This window comes from Talpa occidentalis, unplaced genomic scaffold (assembly GCF_014898055.3).
Source record: "Talpa occidentalis isolate TD23 unplaced genomic scaffold, MPIMG_talOcc4v2.1, whole genome shotgun sequence".
NCBI lineage: Eukaryota > Metazoa > Chordata > Mammalia > Eulipotyphla > Talpidae > Talpa > Talpa occidentalis.
In genome coordinates, this window is record NW_026555331.1 from 139,357,214 (window position 1) to 139,381,281 (window position 24,068).

The window sequence follows — 24,068 nt, forward strand, 5'->3', positions numbered from 1 at the left end:
CATGGAAATATGCTCCATAACATTAGTCTTCAGAGAAATGAAAATCAAAACTACAATGAGATAATGATTTATACCCAATAGGATGGCTATTATTAAATAAGTAGGGCCTCCCCGGTGGTGCAACGGGTTAAGACAAAACCTATGAAGCTGTCCACAGCCACTGCAGCATGAGTTTGAACGCCAGCCAGGGAGCTACCCACATGGCACAGCAGACCTCTCCTGACTCGCTCGCTGCTCCCCTCAGCGGTGTGCTTCGGTCAGTCTGCCTGTTCTGTTCCCCACTCTGTCTCTGGTGAATTCTCTCACCCTCCACATCTCTGGTCTGTACCCCAGCTCTTGTATGCATAAAAAATAAATCTTTAAAAAAAGTAAAAATAAATAAGTAAATAAATAACAGAAAGCAAGTGTTGGTGAGGATATGGAGAAACTGAAACGCTGTGCTTTGCTGTTGGGAATGTAAAACGTGCAATTCCTATGCAAAAACAGTTTGGTGGTTCCACAAATACATAAACATAGAATTACTATGTGACTCAGCAACCTACTCCTAGATATACACTCAAAAGAACTGAAAACAGGGACTCAAACAGATCCTTATGCCCCAATTTTTATAGGATATTATTCACACTAACTAAAAGGTGGAAACAACCCAAGTGTCCCTAGACTGATGAATGGATAAACAAAATATGGTATGTACTTTAAAATATTTAAAATGGTAAACTTCATGTTATGTGTATTTTACCACCATGAAAATAAAACAAAAGCTGAACTGGCTATATATATTAATTTTAGATGAAGTAGACTTCAGTACACTTAAGCGATCCCTTCCTGCCCCGCCTCCCAACAGCTTATGGTCAAAGTTCATATCCAGACACACAAGACCCTTGAAAGTCGGTCCTTGCCAACCATTCCAGCAGCATCTCTTACCAGAGTAAGGGATTAGCCATTCTGAAATGCAGAATGGTGTCAACTATGTTATGTTGTGTCTTGCCTCTGACTTTTTGAGCCTGCTGGTTCTTCTGCTTGGGAAGTCCTTTACTCACTCTTCACTTTTCCTTAGGGATAAAGATGGAAATTACTTCTTTCTCGGAGCCTTCCCTAACTAGTCCCAACCCCCATCCCAGACTTCAAGGAGCTGCTCTTTCCTCCACAGCTCCTTGGGTCTTCCATGCTGTGCTGTGACAAGTGATTTCCTTTCCTGCCTCCTCCACTATTCCCGAGTTCCTTGAGATCCAGGATACTAGATCTCATGCTTTACATGCCTAGTGCCTGGTATGGTGGCTGGCATAGTACACAATAAATATTTGTCCAGTGAGTGGAATTCTGTAACAGTGCTCATGAAAGCACTTAGAAGAACCCAAAGACGGATGTCTCCCTCTTTATCACACTGGTCATTTTCAACTTTTTCCCCTATTGTCTGGTTTATCTGTACACGCGGCACCATGTTAAAGCATCCCCCTAACTGATAAATAATATTATCCTGTGAGTGTTAAACTAGTGAAAGCCACACTCAAGGGATGTGAATAAATGTCTGCAAATGTCATCCTAGGAAACAGGATGTAGCAGCGCCTGGAAATCTAATCAAGGCATGACGGAATGCGGAGGAGAGCTGTAACCTAATCAATGGCCTTAACAGCTGAAGAAAGAATATGTGAGCAGAAGGGGGGTGGTCTGTAGGGAGTGCTGAAAAGTAGAGCCAAGGAACAAACATTTGTCATTATGTCTCCAGCCCTGTCAAGGGAAAGAGTTGTTTTTTGACCATTAGACACAAATATGCAGTCCACCGTTCATCCCTATGGATACTAAGAACTCATCCAATTCCTTTCCTTTGTTCTGATTTCATGCTCACAAACAACCTCTTGATTGTAATTTGGCTTTCCATGTAGATTTTCCAACGGGAGAGAATGCGCTGACCAGTCAACATGAACATCTGGTCCACTTGGCAACGAGTGTCCTCTTTGTATATGAATGTATTGGTGTTCTGGTTTATACATCAGTCAGTTCCTACACCCCAGGGGCAGCAGAGGTGCTCATTCTCCCAGCCCTCACTGAGACAGCCAGCGAGGTCCCGTTCCCTTTGTTTGCACCCTCACTCCAGCCGAGGACAGAGTGTCACGAGTCAGCCATAGCTCCTCTAGGTTTGAGCACATCTTGCTTTGGACTTTTATCTTCCTTGTCGAGGAAAAGGGTTTTCGACCCACATTGGTGCTGATGGGCAGGGTCTTGCCTCCAACTTTCTCTCCTCTTCAGAAATCTGTTCCCTGCTAATGATACAGTTCTCATCTTCCTATACTGCATTTCCTTGCCAATGTGTTTATTTACTTTAGTAATCATTTCCAAAGGTTAGGTTTAAGAAAAATACTCAGAGAATATGGTTAGAGACTAGATGGGTCTGACCAGAGCTCGGAAAGGAATGGAAGAAGGAGGAGACCAGCATTTACCTGGTTGAGCTAGTCTTGCTCAAACGGATACTTGGATAGTTTCAATAGGCCTTAAGACCTCAGCTAATGACTTTGGTAGTCCAATGGGTGTTCTGTGGGGTGCTCTGTCTCAAAGATTGCTTTGAGTTCTGGGGAGCATTAGGGGCTACATTGATGGGATTGTTGATAGGCAATGCCAAATGGACCTTGAGTATTTTGGAGAGAGGCCTTGAGTATGTTTTCAGACTAAAAGGAAGATTTACAGAATGGAGAGGGAAAAAAGATGGTGTTGGTGAACTCTAAGACAAAAAAAAAAAAAAAAAACCCACACAAATGTGTAATTAAATGGAATTGTTTCCTAAATTTTGAGTTGTGTACTGCTGGCTGACTGCTAGTGCATAGAAATATAACTGATTTAGGAACAGAAATTCAACTGATCTTGTAGCCTGCAATCTTGCTGAACTCACATTTGTTAGAGCTAATAGTATGTGTGTGTGTGTGTGTGTGTGTTTATTCTTTAGAATTTGCTATATACAACATCATGACATCTACAAATATAGTGTTTTTTTTTTTTTAATTTTTTCCTTTCCAATCTAGATATCTTTTTTTTTCTTGTTTAATCTCCCTGGCTAGAACCGCCAATACAATGTTGAATAGAAATATCAAGAGCAGAAAACTTTGTCTTGTTCCTGAACTTAGGCAGGGAAGCTTTCAGTCATTCATTATTACTTTGTCAGCTGTGGGGTTTTGTAGCTACACATGTCAAATTGAAGACTTTCCTTCTATTTATAGCTTCTTGAGGTTTCTTTTTTTTTTTTAAATAGGGGTGTTTGTCAAATGCTTTTTTTTTGTCTATTGACATGATAAGTGGTATTGTGATTTATTCTATTAACATTACTACTTTGATTTTCATATGTTGAACCAACCATGCATTCTAGTCATAGTATATACTCCTTATATGTTGCTAGATTCAGTTTCTGATATTTTATTGAGGATTTTGTGTCTATATTCATAAGCAATATTGGTATTAGTTTTAATTTCTTGTAATATTTGGTTTTGGTGTCAGAAATAGCTGCCTTGTAGAATGAACTGGGAAATATACCTTTTTCATCTGTCTTTTGCCACAGTTTGTGAATTATAGTAATTAAAAAATATATTTGGTAGAATTCACTGGGGAGCCATCTTATTCTGGCTTTTTTGTGCAGGATGTTTGATTATTTCAAAGTCGTGATTAACTCAATCAAGGTTTTGATTAATTTACTCTCTTTGGTATAGGTCTATTCAATTATTTTTTCTTGAGTCAGTTTGATAATTTATGTCTTTCTAGTAATTTGTGCCTTTCATCAAATGTATTGGCCTCTGATTGTTCACAGACTTTCCTTACCAACCTTTTTTGTTTCTATTAGATCACAAGTGTGATCCCCTCTTTCGTTCCTGATTTTAATAATTTGAATATTCTTTATTTTCTTTATCAGTCTAGTTAACATTTTGTCAATTTTTTTGAACTTCTCAAATAATCAGCTTTTTTTAAAAAGATTTATTTATTTGTTTGTTTATTTATTTATACAAGCACTGGGTACAGTCAGAAGCGCGGGAGGTTGAGAGAATTCACCAGAGCCAGAGCGAGGAGCAGAACAGACAGACTGACGAGATACACTGCTGAGGGGAGCAGCGGGCGACAGGAGAGGTCTGCGCGCCATGTGGGACCCTCCTCTGGTGGCCAGGGAGCAGCCGGGGATCGAACCGGCGCTACAGAGGGTGCGGGCTTCGCAGCCCAGCGCTCAACTGCTGCGCCACTGGGGAGGTCAACAAAGAATCAACTTCTAGTTTCACAATTTTCTCTATTGTTTTTTATTCTCTGTTTCATTTATTTCAGCTTTACTCTTTACTACTTTTGCTTTGTGTTTGTTTTGGGTTAAGATTGTTCTTCTTTGCTAGTTTCTTAATATAGGAGTTACATTATTGAAATGAAAACTTTCTTTCTAAATACCACTATTTACAGCTATACATTTTCACAAGAGCACTGCATTCATTGCATCCCATAAGGTTTGGTATATTGTGTTTTTATTTTCCTTCATTTTAAAGTATTTGTTAAGTTCTCATGTGACATTTTCTTTGGCCTGGTGGATATTTAAGAATGTGTCATTTAATTTCTGAGGATTTGTTAATTCTCCAAATCTTCTTTGCTTAGCAATTCCTAATTTCAGTCTATTTTGGTCTGGGAACACAATTTGTATGATTTCAGTCTTTTAAAATTTATTAAGATTTGTTCTATGACTCTTCTGCACTGTTGGTGGGAGTGCAAACTGGTCCAACCACTGTGGAGAGCTGTGTGGAGATTTCTGGACCTACTAAACATAGAGCTTCCATATGATCCAGCAATTCCACTCCTAGGTATTTACCCAAAGGACACAGAAACATCCATTCCAAAGAACACCTGCACCCCTATGTTTATAGCAGCACTGTTTACAATAGCTAAGCTTTGGAAACAACCCAAATGCCCAAAAATAGATGACTGGATCAAGAAGAATATTATGGAATATTCTTGGAATATCCATGGAATATTACTCAGCATTCAAAAAAGATAAACACATGCAATTTGCAGCAACATGGATGGCACTGGAAGGGATCATGCTCAGCGAAATAAGCCAAAAAGAAAAAGAAAAATACGGGTGGTCTCACTCATAGCAGGAATCTAGAAAACTTAAATAAGGGACCAGGAAAACGAATAACTATAAGAAAGTGAAAATCAAAATCAACAAAAAACTACGAACCAGAGACACTTTTAGGGGGGCGGGGGCGGGAGGGGAGGGATTGGGGTCAGAATGGGGGGGCTGCAATTGTATGGGGAATATCAAAATAAAATTTATTATTTAAAAAAAAAAGATTTGTTCTATGATATAACTTATAGTCTATCTTGGGGAAAGTTCCATGTACACTTAAAAGGATGTATATTCTGATATTGTTGGATGGTGTGTTCTATAGCTGTCATATTAAGTTGGTAAATAGTGTTAAGTCTTCTATTTCCTTGCTTAATCTATTTGTTTTGCCCATTATTGAAAGCGGGTTAGTGAAGTTTCCAACTACTATTGTTGGTTGATGGTATCTCTGAGATTCTTTAAATTTTCCTTCATTCTTTTTTCTTCCTGTCCCTCAGACTGAATAATTCAACTAAACTATTTCAAGTTTGCAAATTATTTCTTCTGCCTACTGAAATCTGTTTTAGAGTCCCTCTAGTGATTTTTTAAAATTTCTATAATTTCCAACTACATAATTTCTGTTTTTTAAAAATACATAGTATCTATCTTTTTACTGATATTTTATATTTGACAAGACATTATTATCATACTTTAGTTTTTTAGACATGGTTCCCTTTCATTCTTTGAACATTTTTATAGTAGTGAATTTAAATCTTTTTCCTTTTAATCCAATGTCTGGGCTTTCTCAGGGAGTTTCCACTGATTGTTTTTTCTCCCTGTGTATTAACCATATGTTCTTATTTTCACGTCTCATAATTTTTGTTGAAATTGATCATTTAAAATAATTAACTATGGTAATCTGAAATTCATACTGGCAATCTGGCTCTCCCCTCCTCAGGGTGTGCTGTTGTTTTCTGGCTTAGTGACTTTTCTGAACAAATTCAAAGTTTGTGCTTTTTGTTACATATAATCTTTGAACTCTCTGCTCTGCTAGCTTCGTGGCCAGCTATAATAGGACAGATATTTCCTGAAATTATTGGAACCAATAAGACATCTCCCAGTCCTTGTAAGGGAGTTCAGTGTGTTTTGAGGAACTTTTGCAACACTCAGCTAAACGGCTGAAAATTCTTCCCTAACCCTCACTTCCTGCTTGCACAGAAGCTCAAGGTTAGTACAAGTGAGTTCTTAAGGTCTTTGCTGACTCTGCACATACCCTTTGACATGAATGAAGTCCCACATACACATGTGGCCTTCTAGATTCCCACAAATATGTAAATATTTTAAAAGTCCCTAGGGAAATTTCATTCCCAGATTTTCCCCTGAAGCTTTTTGGTTAGTCTATTATGTGCCCTGATTATTAACCACTGACTCAGACAGGTGTGAGTTTAAACAATTATCTCTAATTGTTTTTGACAAATGTCCTGGGGTAAGTGTGTTTGTGTCTTTTTTTTTTTTTTTTTTTTTTTTTGCACTGGATGAATCCTGAGCCAGTCAAATAAAGCCAGTTTGCCAGTGGAGTTTTCTAGCATTAGGGCTTCCCGATAGGTCAGATAATGATGATTCTTTATGAATAGGGCTTTGAAGGAGCTCCAACTATATTCTACCCCTCTGTGGCTGCCAGGATGCTGGTTTTCACTGTAATTGTGGGTTGTTGGTTTTCGAGACTACTATGAAGTTGGAAAGGGGTGCATGGGAATAAGGCAAGTTAAATTGTCACAAAACATAGGTCTTACTGAGATTCCACTGTTTTGGGGTGTTTGGTTTTTTTTTTTTTTTAAACAAGTGCTCTTCAGATTTCTATAAGCCTTTGTGTAAACTCTGGGAAAAGTTGGTTCTGATATTTTTGCCAGTTTTTTCATTGCTTTTATGGAAGAGAGGATTTGGAGGTTCTTAGTTTACTATTTTTGCTAACATAATTCAATAGTAGTAATTTCTTGGTAATGGGTATGTAGTGTTTTATTTTGTAGTTTGGTTTGTCTGTACTTTCTAATTTTCCATAATATGTATGTGATAGGGCTGCACTAAGTTGTTGTTTATATAAAGAAAAAGAAATCTAAAGCCCATGAAGATTTAGTTGCCAACTCAGTGAATTTGGTTATTTAGATTAGGGATCATAAGTTAAGAACTTTATGTTCATTTAACTTTTCCTTATTGTTTTGGTCAGTTATCATTGTCAATTTACCTCTAATACTAGAAATAAAGTCTTTAAAAGGAGTCTGCCCCAGAGAATGGTGTGGTGGTTGTAGCTCTCCTGTTTGTTTTGAGAGAGAGAACTCCTTGGGACAGAGAGTCATTGTTAGAGTGATCACATGTCCTCCTTTTCTTTGGATAATCCCAGTTTATACCTGTTGTCAAAGTGTAATAATTAATAGCACCCACTTGATGCACTCTCAAAAGTGTTCTAGTTTGGATGATACATTTTATGACCACCCCAATAATTGACTGCAGCAGGAGAAAAAGCCAGCAGATGACTCTGAATACTGCCAGGACAGAAAACATGGGGAGCCAATCTGGTACCAAAAATGGAACTGGGGATAAACAACTGAAAGATTTGTGTGTGACTCGCCAACATAAGCATAGAGATTTCCACACAGTTTTTCAGATATCTCTTGGATCCCCATCTTAAGTGACTTCTTAATTCAAGCTGATTCCTACTGAGTTACAAAGCATTCACTAGATCCTTCTCTCACCTGTTTCTAGCTAGTAGAGCAATTCAGGCCCACTTTCTGCAGACATTTCTTATTTGGGGAGAGTCGCTGGGGAGAGCAGTCATTCTCTGTTTGCGCTTCTTGAGCCAACATATAGCTTGGGGTTCGTGGTGCCCAGCTAGTTGGTGAAGGAAACCTTGTACCATGGCCCTCCTGGTGTGGGTAGCCTGGCTGAAGCTTCTTTGGAAGTGCAGGAAAAGAGACGCAAGTTGAACAGCAAAAACCTAGGTAAGTAATCAGGTTTGGAAGCACAGAAGCTGAATTCTACTGCCTAGAAAGCAAGAGCAGGTTCCTGGGATTCAGAGTGGCTGTTAATTACAAAAGCTGGCTGTGGCGAAGAGCCACCTCTGGATGCCTTTGATTTAAGGGTGCACAGTGCCTTTCACAGATTCTTGAGTTTTTTTGGCGAGGTGTATCAGTCAGGAATTCTCCTTGTTTGGGGCAAATACCTGGTTGTCGCTCATTGAGAAAATACAAGAAATCCCAGAATTCAGCGTGATTGCCACTGCATTGTAAACCCTTTCTACGAAAGGAATCTTGTCAACAAAGTAGTCAGGAAGCAACAGTGCTGACGTCATCCAAATGTCCACTCTGACGATCACAACAATCGCCAGGGCATGGCCTAAGGTGTTGATAAAGCAGAGCTGGTGTGTAAAACATGAGCTGGTGATTAGGCGTGGGGCAAGTTGGCAGGTGGGGCTAAACCATTTGCATAATGTTAACTCATCTGGACAAGATTCAGCTGGAGGGAGAATTGTTTAAAAGGTATTCTTAGAGTAGCTACAAAATTGTCTGCCTCATGCTTTTTTCTCATATGTTCCGTTAATATATTGTATATCATCAGTTGATTTTCATATGTAAGCCAATCTCTGTTATTGGGATAAACTCCTCTTGGTCATGATGGTTTATCACTTTTATGCATTGCTGCATTCAATTTATTAACATTTTGTCTGTTTATATATATCTATGTTTGTGTTTATATATATATATATATATATATATTTCCCCCCCCCCCAGGAGGGATAGTGGCCTAGAGTTTTTCTTGTAATGTATTTGGTTTCAGTATCAGGGTATTTCTGGTCTCATAAAATGAGTTGGAAAGTGTTCCCTCTATTTTCTGAACATTTATGGAAGCTTGGTATGATTTCTTTCTTAAATGTTTAACACAAACCACTGGAAACCATCTGGACCTCTAGTTTTCCTTGTGGGAATTTTTTCTTATATTCCACTTTTACTGAGTTGTAGTGTACATACAATAAAATGCCTCAATTTTAAGCATACAATTTCATGAATTTTGACAAATGTATGTATCCATGTAGCCATACCTATGATCAAGTTCGTTACCCTTAAATGCCCCCCCTATACCCCAGTCCAAGTAATACACATTTTCCTTGTCCTAGGCTATCCCTGATCTGGTTTCGGTCCCTATAGATTAGATTGACATTTTCTAGAATTTCATTTAAATAAAATCTTAGGGCACAGCTGTTATTCATCATTCTGTTTTTCGAGATTTATTTCATTTTTATTGCTGAGTATGGATATACCATAATTTATGTATCTATTCACCTGTCATTGACATTTGGGTTGTTTTTAGATTTTAACTATTATGAGAAAAGCTGCTGTGAATATTCATGTACAAATGTGTATGTACAATTGCTAGGTCATAAAATAAGGGTATTTTCAACTTTTTAACGAATTGCCAAACTTTTTTAAAATGGTTGTCCGTTTCACATTCCTACCCACAATTTAGGAGCTCCAGTTTCTCCACATTTTCTCCAGCACTTAGAACTATGACTTTTTAAAATTGTAATCCAGTGGGTCTGTAGTGGTAAATTATTGTACTTTTAGTATGCCTTTCCCTGATGAGTAATTATATTGTATATCTTTTCATATGCTGATTGGCTAATTATATATCTTATTTTGTGAAGATGTTTTCTAATCCTTCGTTCAGTTTTAAATTGGGTAGTTTGTTTTCTTGAGTTGTAAGGAAGTTGTAAGGAAGTTGTCGAAAATCTCTATATATTCTGGATACAAAGCCTTTGGTATTTGTGTTGTGAATATTTGCTTTTGGGGGTTGTCAATTGCTGTAAATTATATTTTTCAAGGATTTTTTGACATTTATTACATGAAATTACAAGGATTTTTTGACATTTATACATGAAATTCCTCATAATATTATTTTATCTTCTTTTTAATGTCTATAGAATCTGTGGTGATTACACCTTTTCATTCTTGGTAGAGATGTGTGTTCTTTACTCATGGAATAATCTAAGTAAGGGTTTCTCAGTTTTGTTGATCCTTTCTAAGAAGTTATCCTTTAACTTTGTTAATTACTTGATTATCTCTTTTTCTCTTTTGTTACTTTCTGATCTGATCTCAATTATTTCTATTATGGATTATGAGCTTTCATTTTCTCATTCTAGTTTAAGGTGGAAGCTTCAATCCTTGGCTTCAAATATTTCTCTTTTCCACAGGGTATACATTTCCCTATAAGCACCGCCTTAGCTGCATCCAAGAAATTGTAATATTTTGTTACCATTCACTTGAAAATATTTACTCATTCCCTTGTCATTTCAACTTTGATCCATGCATGATTTATGTTTGTTGTTTAATTTCCCTCTCTTTGGGGTTATAGACATGACCATATGGAAAGAAAGTTAAACTCCCCCCATTAATATTTGATTTAGTGTTAAATACCTTTGCTCCTTATTTACTGCCAGCCTGTGTTTGTTCCTCCTGCAGCATCCTCATAAAGGTCACCATCCTCAGGCCCTGAAGCTCATGCGCTCTCTTGTTGCCTTTTTTTTTTTTAATGACACTTTAATGAAAAGGAGCTTTAATACAATTAGTAAACAATACAGGAAAGGGAAAGAATATAGTTTCTAAATCAAAAAAGGACCCAAAGTTACCCATCCCCTTGTGGGTAAAAGTCCACCCAAACAGGATTGGCCCAGAGCAAGGCCCCAAAGCCTGCACAAGTCTAAAGCACCTTCCAGTGGGGACCCACAGAAAAGGATCAGAAACAACCAGACAAGTCTGGAAGGAAAAGAGCAAAATCAAAATCCAGATAAGAGCTGCCATTGTCACCTCCCCACGTGTCTCTCACCCACATCTGTTTCAACCAGTCCTCAATCGAAAGGCAAGTGCAGTTTCTAACGTCTCTCTGCTCCATGTGCTTCCTCCAGGTCTTCTTCTGGCTCTCCATCCTGCTTCCTTCCTTCTCCAGTCTCTTCTGCAGCTTCTTCTCTTCTCTCTAGCTCCACCCTCCTTTGGGTGGTACAGGAAACCTGGAACCTCCCCCTTTCCTGGGGATCACCCTGTTTCATATGTACATCAACAGGATGTGTGTAGGTCATCAGCATTTACCTGAGAAACATAGACTAGTGACTTAACAACCGGTAATAATAAGCTAAGCTAATAGGTCAAGGTCATTGTTTCTGTTTAAAGCAGGATGGACTGTCACCCTCACTTTCACTTTAAATTGATGCTGCATAAACCCTCAACATTGTCATCATTCTTTTCCTAAGTAAAAGAATGTTTGTTTCTTTTTTAATTGCAGATTATAAATCTAGAAGTCTTATTTAGGAAAGTGGAAAAATAATATTTCCGTTTAGAAGGAAGAAAGGAAAAGAGAATGAAACCTAAATTCTAGAAATTAAGGCAAGCATGCCTGTGCTTAACTCCAGAAAAGATGCAAAATATACATTCTTTTTTTTTTTTTGGTGTGTAAAAGCTTTTTATTTATTTATTCATTTTATTATTTAAATTTCATTTTTATATTCTGTGTGGGAACCTCTTTCAACTCTTACCCTTTTTAAATGATTGTACACTCACTATTCATTCTCTTTTTATTCTGGACTTTCTCCCAGAGAGAGCAATCCTCCCCAGCACTCACTTTGGGACTACTGCTTCTATGTGAGTAATTAATGTGACTTCTACCAAAGGGTTCCTGTCATATTGATATCCAAACATAAAACTGGAGCATCTCCATACCATGATGGAGTTCCTATAACAGGGGTTTTACTGAGTTCTAATTTATTGCCTTTGCAGTCAGGTAATATACTTTGTATGATTTCCATCCTTTTACATTTATTGAAATCATTCTATGGCCCAATATATAGTTTATGGTGAGGAAAATTCAACTTAACTGATACCTAGATTTCAGCCCATGATACCCTGACTAAACAACCCATTAAGGTTCCTATGTTAAAAAAAAAAAAAAAAAAAAAAAGGTTCCTATGTTAACCATGTTAGACTGCGAAGCCAAGCCGGACTTCTAATGTACAGAATGTGAACTAATACAGGGATGCTATTTTAAGTCACCACAAAGCTAGATAAAGAAGAAATAGAACACCTAAACAGACCAATTACAAGCATTGAAATTGAAATAGCAATCAAAATCCTCCCCCAAAATAAAAGCCCTGAACCAGATGGCTTCACAAATGAATTCTACCAAAGGTTCAGAAATGAACTAGTGCCTATCCTACACAAACTCAAAAATTTGAGAAAGAAGGAATACTGCAAAGTACATTTTATGAAGCCAACATTATACTAATACCAAAACCAAAAAAAGATAACACAAAAGAGAAAACTACAAAAAAAAAATTCAAATGCCTAGGAATAAATCTAACAAAGGAGGTTTCTTTCTTATACAAAGAAAATTATAAAACATTGTTAAAAGAAATAGAAGACACAAAGAAATGGAAAGACATCCCCTGTTCATGGATTAGAAGAACTAACATTATTAAAATGGTCATCCTACTGAAAGCAATTTATAGATTCAATGCAATCCCAATAAAAATCTCAATGACATTCTTCAAACAAATATAACAAATATTGATGAAATTCATATGGAGGCACAAAAAACATCAAAAAGCCAAAACTCACCTGACTGAAAAGGAGAATGGAGTCATCACTCTCCCAGACTTCAAACTATACTACAAAGCCATATTAAACATAACAGTATGGTACTGGAACAAAAACAGACACACAGACTAATGGAATCAAATAGAAAACCCAGAAATAAAGCCACAAATATATGAATAACTAATCTTTGACAAAGGAGCAAAGAATATGCAATGGAACAAGGACAGTTTGTTCAATAAATGATGCTGAGAAAAACTGGACCACCCCATGCAAAAAAAAAGAAACTAGATTACTACTTTACATCACGCACCAAAAAAACCCTCAAAATGGATAAAAGAATTGAATGTAAGACCTGAAACCATAAAATATATAGAATAAAATATAGGCAAAACATCTCATTACATATAACTTAGTAACATCTTCAAAGACTCATCCCCCAAAACAAAGAAAATGAAGGAAAAGACAAACAGCTGGGATTACATCAAACTAAACAGCTTCTGTACAGCAAAAGAGACATTAACTTTGTACATTAACTCTTTGTACAAAACAAAGAGACAGCCTACTGACTAGGAGAAAATTTTTGCACTCCATACAATTGATAAGGGGCTGATCACAGATATCTACAAAGAGCTCACACATTTCAACAAAAACAAAGTAAACAATCCAGTCAAAAATGGGCAGAAGAACAGACACTTCTCCAAAGAGAAAATGCAATTGGCCAATAGGTATATAAAAAATGCTCAACATCATTTATAATTGGAAATACAAATCAAAATCACAAAGAGATACCACATCACACCAGTGAGAATGTCACGTATTAAACTAGCAACAACAAATGTTGGAGAGGATGTGGAGAAAAAGGAACTCTTCTACACTGCTGGTAGGAATGCAAATTGGTCCAATCACTATGGAAAGTTGTGTGGAGGTTTCTGAAACTACTAAAAAATGGAGTTACCATATGACCCATATATAGAAGAAAATATAGGCACTCTATCCAAAGGACACAAAAACATTAGTTCAGAAGGATACCTGCACCCCTTTATTGCAGCACTATTTACAATAGGTAAGATATGGAAACAACCCAAATGCCCAAAAATAGATGACTAGATCAAGGAGATGTGTTATATATACACAATGGACTACTATTCAGTAATCAAAAAAGATAAATTCATGCCATTTGCAGCCACTTGGATGGAGCTGGAAGGGATTATGATCAGTGAAATAAGTCAGAAGGAAAAAAAATATCGGATGGTTTCACTTATAGGAAGAATATAGGGGAAACAAATAGGGATCAGGAAAAAATTAATAAATAAAAACCAATAATTAACAGGTAACTATAAATTAGAGACATTCCGCATGGAGGAGGGAGGGAGAGGGATTAAAACAGGGGAGGGAAGAGCACAAGGAACTATGGGTGACCCGAGAACAATGGGGTTCACCTCTGTGCAGGCAAAAATCCATATATAACTTTTGACTATTTCAAAGATAAACTACTAATAGCTAGCCTTACTAATAACATAAAGAGTCAACACTATTTTGTATATTTTGTGTATTATATACTGTATTCTTCTAATAAAAGAAGAAAGCCAATTATAAGGAGGAAGGGAAAATACATTTATAGTATTGAACTACTTATTGACACCACAAATGTACATCATCTGTTTACAAGAAAATTACTGCATAAGTGGACCCATGTGATTCAAACCCATGTTCTTCAAGGGTCAGCTATAGATTCTTTTCTTTGGCCTTAAGTTAGCTTCCAATCAAAATGAACTTTCTAGGGCCTCCCGGGTGGCGCAGCGGTTGAGCGCTGGGCTGCAAAGCTGCCCGCAGCCTCTGCAGCGCCAGTTCAATCCCCGGCTGCCAGCGAGGGTCCCACATGGCGTGCAGACCTCTCCTGCCGCGCCCACTGCTCCCCTCAGCAGTGTACTTCGGTCCTTCTGCCTGTTCTGCTCCCCGCTCTGGCTCTGGTGAATTCTCTCACCCTCCCACGCTTCTGACTACCCAGTGCTTGTATAAATAAAATAAAAATAAATCTTAAAAAAAAAATGAACTTTCCAAAGTTACTTAGGTCAGTTCCTTTTCTCCCCACAAACTTAATTGTGTTTATATCACACAGTTATAATCCAGTTAGATTTATTGTTACTCTTACATTCCATCCTAGGATTCCTCCAACATCCTTGTTAATCTACATCTATAATTACCTTATAACTATTATTGTCTTATAGTAGTAAATCTTGAAATCAGATAATGTGTTCTTTCAAATTGTTTGACTATTCTGGGTCTCCCTGGTGGCGCAGCGTTTGAGCCCTGGGTTGCGAAGCTGCCCGGCAACCTCTGCAGCGCATGTTCGATCCCCGGCCCAGGTGAGGGTCCCACATGGCGTGAAGACCTCTCCTGCTACCCGCTGCTCCCCTCAGCAGTGTACTTTGTCACTATGCCTATTCTACTCTCCGCTCTGGCTCTGGTGAATTCTCTCACCCTCTGATGTACCCGCGCCTCTGACTGTACCTGTATAAATAAATAAATCTTTAAAAAAAACATTGTTTGACTATTCTAATTCTTTTTGACTTCACATGTGAGTTTTAGAATAAGCTAATTGAAATCTACAAAAAAAGTTAACTGAGATCTTGATTGAGGTTGCACTAAGTCTACAGACCATATTTTGTAGAATAAACGTCTTTATAGTCTTGCATCTTCCAATCCATAAGCATGTTATCTTTCTATTTGTTTAGATTAAAAAAAAAACTTTCATCAACATTTTTAGGTTTCCACATACAGATCTTACACATATGTTGTTAGATTTATACCTAAGTGCTTTTGGGAGGGTTGCTGATGTTTTGAATTACATTGTTCTGTTTTAATTTCAGGTTCTAATTGTTCATTTATTGCACAGAAACATAATTGACTTCTGTATACCAGCGGTGTATCTTGTAACCTTGCTAAACCCATGTATTAGTTCTTAAAATGTTCAAGAACAATATTGAATATAAATAGTAAAGAAGATACCCTTGACTTGTTCCAGATTTTAGAAGGAACACATTCAATTTCTCACACTTAGGTATATGATGTTAGGGGGCCTTGTAGATACTGTTCATTAGGTCTAAGAAGCTTCCTTCTATTTCTGGTTTCCTGAGAATTTTTTATTGTGAATCAGTGTTGAATGTGGTTACAACTTTTTCCGTGTCTACTAATAGTCATGATTTATTCATTTAGTCTATTAATAGGGTGAATCATATTGATTTTTCCCCAACTTTATTGAGATGTTATTGACCTAACATTTTCAAGTTTAAGTGTGATGGTTAGATACATTGTAAAATAGTTGCCACAATGGTGAGGTAACATCTCCATCCCTTCACATAATTATAACTCATGTGTGTGTCTAATCCCTTAAAACTTCAAGTGTATGACACAGTATTGATAATTATAGCCACCATTATATTGATTATTGAATGTTGATCCAGTCTTGCAGTCATAAAATGAGCCCACTTAGTACTTATCTTTTTTTACATATTGATGAATTCAACTTGCTAATATTTTCTTTGGGATTTTTGTGCCTAATTCATGAGAGAGATTAGTCTATAATTTTCTTTTCTTGTGATGCCTTTGTCTGGTAGTGTGGTGTCAAAAAATAAGTTGCAAAGTGTTCCTTTTGTATTTTGTGTAATAGAGTATACAGAGTGTTATTTCCTGCTTAAATATTTAATAGAAATCACAGTGTAGTCCTCTTTACATAGACTTTTGGGGGGATTTTTAATTATAAATTTAATTTCTTTAGTAGAGATAGGATTATCAGAACTATTCTTTCCTTCTACAGTGAGTTTTGATAATGGGGGGTTAGAGATCTGTTATTGTTATTCTTTTAATATCAATGAGAGCTCTTCTTTTATTCCTACTATTAGTAATTTTCATCTTTTCTCTTTTTTCTTGATCATCATACTAATGTTTCATTCTTAAGAGAGGGAGTATTCAGGGATCACCAGTGTGCCTAAAAAAAATCATGGTGGTCAATGAACTAAGCACTGGCCCAGAGATATATGAGTTTTTTTAAAAAAAAATGATTTTTATTTTTATTTATACAGGAGCTGGGGTACAGCCCAGAGTCGCAGGAGGGTGAGAGGATTCACCAGAGACAGAGTGGGGAACAGAACAGGCAGATGGACCGAAGGCACTGCTGAGGGGAGCAGCGGGCGAGACAGGAGAGGTCTGCTGCGCCATGTGGGTATCTCCCTGGCCAGCCGGGAATCGAACCGGCACTGCAGAGTCTGTGGACAGCTTCACAGCGTGATGCTCAACCCACTGTGCCACCGGGGAGGCCCGATATATGAGATTTTTGACTCAATGAAAACTGAATTTCTTGGTATCAGGAAGACTAGTTCTATTGATCCTCTAGGGATGTCTATAGCCAGGTGGCTGGTCAATTTATGTTCAAGCATCATTCCCTGACAACCTGAGATACTTTAGTTGCACCAAAAGGCACATCTCTTTACACATAGGTCTGGAATACTTGCATAGTAAGGGATTAATTAATGATTCAAGGTCCTGGGATCTTGCTTAAAAGCTCATTCTTCGAGATAGTTTTTAAAAATTGGTTCTTAGGGAACATTGATAAATAAATCTGTAGCCATAGTTATCAGGAGAAAAAGACAAATTACCAATATCAGGAATGAAAGAAAGGATGTCATTACAACTCCCACAGACATTAAAAGGATAATAACATGTAAGGGGGAAAAAAAGCTTGCCAATGAATTTGAAAATGATACAGAAAAGCAAAGCTCACTCAAGGGGAAATAGGTAACCTGAATAGTTCTATTTCTATTAAAACAACTGAATATATAGGTTAAAAATCTCTCTCCCTCACAAAATAAATTAACCAACAATGAGTCTCACCAACTCAAGATAGTTTCACTGATGAATTCCACCAACAATTTAAGGGAGAAAAATACTAATTCTCTATAAATTTTGCCAGAAAATAGAAGAGAAAGAAACACTTCCCAACTGACCTGGTAAAGTCTTCATTATTTTGATAACAGAACTGGACAAAGACATAATAAGAAAACCAGTATTTTTCATGAACATAGTCACAACAATTCTTAACAGAAGTTTAGCAAATCAAACCCAAATCAGATCATATATTCTCAGTATTTACTTGAGACCCATGTCTGCCCAAACCCTTGTATTTGAAACAACCCGAATGTCCATCTACAGATGACTAGATCAAAGGATAATGAATATAGTGGAGTCTACATAATGGGATTCTATTCAGTAAAAAAGGAACAAAGTATCAAAACACAGGACTGGATCTCAAAATCATATTGAGTGAAAGAGGTCATCCAAAAAGAGTGCATGTTGCACAGCTCCACGTATATAAACTTCTAGAAAAGTCTAACCTATAGTGAGTGAAACTTGATCAGTGATTGCTCAGGATGGCTAGGAGGAGCTGGGGGAAGGGAAAGATAAACAGATTACAAAGCAGTGGGAGGAAATTTGGGGGGTGATGGATTATGGTGATATTTCAGGGGTCTATATCACATGACAAAATTTGTGAAATGATATACTTTAAATATTTGTAGCTTATTGTACATCAGTAATATCCCCAATGAAGCTGTTTAAAACTCACACACAAAAGAAGAGAAAAATAGAAAAGAAAAAAAGAGAGGGAGGGTGAGGAAAATCTTGAACTACACTTGATCTCTGGCAGTCCTCTACCTCTGGCTCACCCACTTGCCTCGTTATTCTTGAATTTCTTTTTTTTTTTTTTTAAAGATTTATTTTTATTTATTTATACAAGCACTGGGTACAGTCAGAAGCACAGGAGGGTGAGAGAATTCACCAGAGCCAGAGCAGGGAGCACAACAGGCAGAAGGACCGAAGTACACTGCTGAGGGGAGCAGCGGGCGGCAGGAGAGGTCTGCGTGCCATGTGGGACCCTCCTCCGGTGGCCAGGGAGCAGCCGGGGACCGAACCGGCGCTGCAGAGGCTGCGGGCAGCTTCGCAACCCAGCACTCAACTGCTGCGCCACCAGGGAGGCCCCAATTCTTGAATTTCTTAGTGCCTTAATCCTCCCTCATTTTGACTCTATCTTGGCTTTTATTTCCTATCGCTGTGTCAGCAGTTCAAGGGGGACAAACTTGGAGTATTTTCCCTTCTTAAGCCCCTGTTTTGTTCTTAGTTTGTCTTCCGTCATTTGCAAAACTAAGACCATTTCTGGAGCAACAGTTTTTGTTCCCTTTATGATCCTGTACATATAGCCACTGTCCCCACAGACGGAGGCCCTTGCACTGCTGCTCTACAAAATCAAAAACTTGATGGTAGCAAGAATTGGCAATCTGTTTATATTTTTGTGTCTCCTTGAGTTTTTAGCCTCAAAAGTCCATCCTTGGATTACAGAAACAAGAAGACAGTCTCACCTCTGAAGATGGTCCAAACTCTTACATCCAAGACTTTGGACACCATCTCTTTTTTTTTGGGGGGGGGTGTAGAGAAAAGGAGGGAGAAGACCTCTTGTCCTTCCTATTCAATTTTCTTTCTTTTTCCAGGAATCATTTTAACCAATTCCATAGCCTCCAGCTGCTTCATCTTGAGAGCAGAGTGCTACACTAATAGCAGGCAGTCCTCCCAATGCAATTTATGGCTTCACAGCTCTGAAAATTACAGTCATTTACAGTTTCTCCATTAGTGCCCTGACCCCATCCAGCTATGTCTGCATGTTTTTGGTTCCTGATGTCTAAAGCTTCTTGTTGCTTTACTACCTGATCTCTCCGAGCTGAAAATGTTCCTTTTCCATTTCCTGGGAGCCTTCTGATCTACATGCCTGCTCAATATTAAAAGCTTAGGGTCACCTTTGTTGTTGTTTTCTGTTCTTGCATTTGCTAATTCTTCCATTACAAACTTGTAGTTTTCCTGAGTTCTTTCTCCACTAGGGAGAGATGATCAGTGAATTCTTATTCATCCCAAAGTCCTGTTACTTAAACTATTCTGTCCACCTCTCTTTTATGAACTGGGTCATTTGGCTTGGGGGGTTGATTTACTTACTTTATTGGTTTGCTTATTATTTACATAACTATATAGTTTTGGGAGGACAACTTCACCCCTCCATATCTGCATATGCTACACTTACCCTGCACCAAAGCTCCAGTGCACATACCCTTCCCTCCCCCAACCCCGCCACCCTCCCAGAGCTGGATAACTGTTTAAAATCTCTCCCACCATCAGTCCAAGACTAATGTCAAATCCAGGCATGGCTTCTGGGACTGCCTTTCTGAAAGTCTTACCCATTTATCTACTGGTCTCTAGCAGGCTTAAACTCAGCAGTCACTCAAGGCAAGTCAGGGACACTTTAGTAGGGTTGTTCTTAAACTTTAGTGTGCACAGTGATCACGTGGAGGGTTTGTTGAAATGTAAATTGCTGGACTCCATCTCCAGAGTTGTAATTCTAAGAGTACAGGGATTGACCAGGGATTGATGCTGGTCATGGGACCGGCATGAGAAATACTGATTCAGTCCATTGTGAGCAAGTGTTTATGGGCCTCCTGGTATATTATCCCACTGCCCCTATTCTGCTTCCCCTTGTTGGCTACAATTGTTAGCTCCCTAGCTCTCTGTCATGTGCATCCCGGGTTGTGTTCCCCAATTTCCCATTACTTTAAGCCTATTGGACTTATCTTGTTGGCTCTTGTTCCAGGAAACCCCTCCTTTGGCTCCAGCCTCCTGGGGTTCTATGTTGAGTACCAAAACCCTTAGCCACTTTGCAGGGCATGTCCTTACCAACTTTTACCAAGTCCTAACGTGGCCTCTTTGTCGTCATTGGCCAAAGCGTTTCTCTTCACTCATTGCCTTGCCTTGAAACTAGCCAATATCTGTGAGTTTTGTGCCATAAGCTTTGGACTTCTCTCTCTCAAATCAGCCACCTTAAGTTAATATCAGAGGCACCAAGGAGAATCTCTGAACTTATTTTGATTATTATTTCTCTATCAAAGACTCTCTGAGAGCACCCTATGGGACAGGGTATAGGGGAAAAGACAAGCATATCCCAGTTTCTGCCCCAAACAAATTTCTGGTCCCCCTCTATTAAATCTCTTGAGTGAGCGATCACCCATCCACACCTAGAAACAATAAAGTAATGTCCTTTTTTCCTGTTTTCATTTTTCAAAGCTGTTAAATCCATATTTGTCCTGTTAAGTACATTTCTTTTACATAGTCTAGTCTGGTTTCTAAGATTTCAACTAAGGAGTACCTTTTTCCTTCTGTCTCCCTTAAGCCCCTGTTATTTTCCTATTTGCCATTTCTAAACTAAGACTGTCTCCAGGGCAACAGTCTGCTGCTTACCAGTGTGTCCTCAGCTCTTGCCCCCCTTGGTGAAGGCCCCACCATTCTCTATGTGCAAATTGGATTTCTAGAACCTAGCGCTCCAGGTACAGGTTGATAGGTTTGTTTTTCCTTTTTCTTTTTTTGGCCTTTGGGTTTGTAATTATTTAATTTCTTTATCCACCTCAGACCAAAAATCTATAGTGCCAATTTAATTCTCCCATTCCACTCCATCCCCCCCACCCCCGCCGCTTGTTTCTTGTCATCTAAATCCACCATGATAGTCAACATTATTGATTTAGACTTCCGGAAGCCCCCGGCCTAGGAGAGGCTGGAGTGGCAGTGTCCTCAGATAGCCTGTGGTCAGGCTATTGAAGTCCTGCTGATTATCCTGAGCTGGTCTTTTTTAAAAATTGAGATATAATTGACATATAATATTGAGTAAGTTTAAGGCACACTTGTAGGTTTGATCCATTTCTATATGATTACGCAGTAGCACTAGCTAATCCCTCTATCTTTCATGTAGTCCCAGAATGTATGAAGGGAGGGACCCATCCTGTCCGTCACCGGTTCCCAGTTCCTCAGCATGACGTGCTGGGTGCTAATGTTTTTTTCTGCCTTGTGATGAAAAGAAAAGAAATAATAAGAACAAGTGCCAGCTAATGGTCTTTTCTGGGAAAGGGCTGTCATTTCCATTTTGTCTTTCTCACTTTTCTGGTGTTAAAATGTCTTTTTATTTTTATGACCCTTTGTTGATCTTCTACATTTTATTAAACCTGTGAACTCAAAACCACTAGGCTCTATCTCTCGTCTCCACCAATTTTCAAACTAAAAGCTGGCTCGCAAGAGCTCGTTATTTGGAGATGAACTTCCCCTGACCCCAGAAATGAATCTGCCTCTCCGAGAACACTAGTTTTCTTCTCCTACCAAGAGACACTAATTTAGACCCCGAGCCAGGGCAGGATCCCATACTTTCCACATGAGATGTTACCGAGGAATGCAGCTGTTCTTAGGATTTGTGTGAACCTTGGTCCCTAATGCATATACTTACAGCAATCCTGCCAACCCCTCCAGATGTTAGCCCTGTTCTCAAACCCCAAATCCTTCAATTCTGAATCCTTGCCTGGTTTCCTCTTCTGGCAAAGTGTCTGGACACTGTAAAAATCCCAAGAATATCCCTTATCCCCAGCCCTTATTCCTTAAGGAAATACTTCTCAAAATTTCCCACCAAAGCATTTCTAATGGCAAAGAAGATTGAATTCACATGAGTGAGAGGCAGCCTCAAAAAATAGTTGCATGCAAGAAATTTGCATTGTATCTCCAAAATTTAAACAATCTTTGCATTCTACTTCATGATACATTCCTACTTGTAGTAATATAAAAGTGTTTGTCATTACTGACCATCTAGCAAATTGACCTGGTCCTACAAAAGTGCAGGTGCTGCTTGGATTCAGTGCCATGAGGGTTTCAGTCACCCGAGTGCCCCAGGGCCAGCAGGGAAAGGTCTAACCCACCCACAGCTTGATCTGAAAAGCCCTTCTCGTCCTTGTCAATATCCTATGCCATTCCCCTCAAGTCACTATACAAATCCCCTACAAGCCTGATCTTACCTCTATCTTTTTTCTACAAATGATCTTCTATTTTGACAATGAAAGGATCCTCTTTGGATGGCATCTTCCTTAGCTCCTCACCATCCATCTCAGACAATGTTGGTGTGTGCATGTGCCTTAGCTTGTACTGCCATAACCAATATCACAGACTGGGTGGCTTAACAGCAGTTTATTCTTGTGGTTCTGAAGGGTGGGAATTCCAAGATGAAGGTGCAGGCAGACCTAATATCTGGTGAGGGCCTCTTTCTTGTGTAAATACCCAGTATCAGAGTAATTGATTCAGATAGTAAAAATACATGCATAAGAAATAGCTTAACTGTTTTCCAAAGAGGTTATTTCACTTTGCATTCTCATCAACAATGTGTGAGTGTTTCAGTTGTTCTATATCCTTGCTGACACTTGGTAATATCAATATTTTGACTTTTAGTCACTTTATTGGGTCCGAATAGTATTTCATGAATTTTACTTTATTTCCCTAATGATGAATGATGTTAAGTGTTTTTTCGTGTGCTTGTCTGCCATTCATATCTTCTTTGGTGAAGATATATGTGTGTTCAAATCTCTTGTGCATTTTGAATTTTTTTTTGCCTACTTATTGAGTTGCAGGATTCTTTATATGTAGTAAATGTATACGTATGGTACATATACATTGCAGATATGCCATATATAGGATATATGTTATATGTTTTTAGGTTACATGTATAGTATGAATACTTTTAAGTCTGTGACTATCCTTTTAATTTTGAATACAATGTGTTTTGAGAAAAAAAGGTTTTGATTTTGATGAAGTGCAATTTCATCATTTTTCTGGTTATATTTTATATTTCTAGGTCCTAGTTAAGAAATCTTTGCCTAACCAAAGCCCACAAGGACTTTTCTCCTAGAACTATTATAATTAGAGCACTTAACAGCATAGTCAAGATGTTCTTTAATGTTTTTAATGTAGCCTATGATTCATTTTGAATTACATTTTGTAAATAATGTGAGGTAACAATCCAGGTCCTCCCTCACCCCCACCCCCTACGTGTGTGTGTGTGTGTGTGTGTGTGTGTGTGTATGAATCTCCAATAGTTCCAGGACTATTTTCCAAAAATATTATCCTTTCACTACTGAATTGTCCTGGCAAATTTGTTGAAAATCACATGGTGATACATGTGGTCTATTTCTAGACTCTCTACTCTGTTACATTGCTCTACATACCTATTTTTACACCTACATCATCTTGAGTAATCATTATATAGCTTTATGGTAAGTCCTGAAATAAGATAGTCTCAGTTCTCTGCCTTGTTCCTTATTTAAAAATTGTTTTGGGGCCTCCCCAGTGGCGCAGCGGTTGAGAGCTGGGTTGCGAAGCTGCCCGCAGACTCTGCAGCACTGGTTCGATCCCCAGCTGCTCCCCAGCCACCGGAGGAGGGTCCCACATGGTGCGCAGACCTCTCCTGCCGCCTGCTGCTCCCCTCA